The sequence below is a fragment of the Gavialis gangeticus genome, unplaced genomic scaffold (genome assembly GCF_001723915.1).
Source record: "Gavialis gangeticus isolate Ggan-Ray unplaced genomic scaffold, GavGan_comp1, whole genome shotgun sequence".
Classification (NCBI taxonomy): Eukaryota; Metazoa; Chordata; order Crocodylia; family Gavialidae; genus Gavialis; species Gavialis gangeticus.
In genome coordinates, this window is record NW_017728994.1 from 45,418,051 (window position 1) to 45,419,965 (window position 1,915).

The window sequence follows — 1,915 nt, forward strand, 5'->3', positions numbered from 1 at the left end:
GTAGCTGGAACAGAGGCTTCCCGGGGCGCAGCGTGTGACCCCCCCGCGCCCCGGCCTATTACACACACCACTGGGCCCCAGCGCCACTCACCGGCACCAACCGATTTCACGCTTGGGGGGGCAACGCCACAGCCCTCGCCTCCAGGCCAGTTCACACCAGCCGAGCGGGGCGGCCACACGGCTCACCGCCATTCGTGCCAGCGTCGCCCGCAGCTGCCGCAGAACAGGGCAGATCCCCCCGTGCCTCCCCCACACGAGCAGCACGTCCCATGAGAGGGGCACCCATGAGAGCTGCCCCCACGTGTGCCAGGGCACCGCCTGGACCCCGCTGCCTTCAGCGGCCGCACTGGACGGAGCCAGCAACGCCAGCTTCACCCCAGCGCTGACCCCTGCCCTGCACCTGCAGCCCTGAGCAGCCGGGCATGGGGCGCTCGGGGCTGCTCCGACGCAGGGCAGGGCAGGGCCGGGCTCCTGCAGCACTGGAGCTGCAATGGAGCCAGGTCCTCCCTCCCCTCCCGCCTCTATAGCAGGGCTGGGCCGCTCCAGGCTGCCTGGTCTGCTCTCTCCTGCCCGGACAGGGGCACGATCCCCCCCTGCACCACCGCCCAGAGAGCATGCAGGGGGTGCAAGAGAAGGCTGTGAGGGACAGGTTATTCCTGAACCCAAGTCGGCCATAAACCCAGCTCTGTTCGGCTCCAGGCTCAGGAGCCGCGTGTGGGTCCAGCTCCTCTGCGCCTGTGGATGGGGCAGCCCACGGCCCGGGGTCTGCACGCATCCCGCTGCGGCGGGGCCGGCTCTCCCTGCTGCCAGCAGTGCCGGGAGGAGCAGGCGCCGGAGAGGAAGACGGGCAAGGCCAGGGGCACACGGGGCACCAATCCCCGGCGGCTGGGCTCACGCTCACCGTGCCAGTTCCTGGAAAAAAAAGCATGCGCGGCACCCAGCGCCCCCGCTGCAGGCTGCCGCGCTTCCTGGCAGGGAGCTGTATTTTTAGCCGGCGAGGTTTCTAATTCCACTCGATCCATAGTTCCATCAATAGCGCGCGTAACCTTACAGCCCTCCAGCAGCAGAGGAACGGCAACCCTAGGGCAGACGCAGGGAGGGCAGCGTGCCCCCTGCCCCGTGCCCACGCCGGGCCCCGGGGCCGCTGTCGGGAGCGCGGCACTGCAGTGGCCCCGCTGTGTCCCGGAGGACAGGGGACAGGGCCCCCGCCCCTGGCCGCAGCTCCCCAGCTGCTGCAGCGCGGCGCTCGGGGCGCTGGGGGTGCCCTTGCGGGCCGGCACAGCGCTTCCGCACGCACAATGTCACTCTTTACTGCCTGCTGCAGCCCTGGCGCTTCTTAAAAAATAATAATACCCATAAAACAGGAGGTACAAGGAGATTCTAAACAGCCTCGATTAGAAACCCCTTCGGCTGGCACGTGCCCACTGAGCACCGACAGCACGCCAGAGCCTGGCACCCGGCCCTGTGCCCCCAGCGGGCAGGCGGCCCGTGCCCCTTTGGGGCGAACAGCCCCCCAGCTCACGGGGACCTACAGCTGGGATTTCCTTCCATCAGAGGCTCCGGAGCCGGCAGAGCGCGCGGGGGCGACGCTGGCACGGCGTTGCCCAGACACGCCGGCTCTGGCCCAGGCTGCACACACGCACATGCTCCCATCTGCTTCCCGAGGCCGGCGGGATCCCTAACGGCGCGGGCAGATTGCTAACAGGGCGCTGGGGGTGGGGACGGCGTGTGCAACATTTTCATGGACCATCTGCTCTGCGGAGCGCCGCAGGCAGCCGGTGAACGCGGGGACAGAGCAGGGAGGCGGGGGGGGCACTGGCCCCACTCCCCCCAGCAAGCCCCACGGCCCAGCGGAGCCTGGCTGGCTCAGCGCCCCCGGGCCCGCGCCGGCAGAGCCACGGGCAGGAGGGAGACA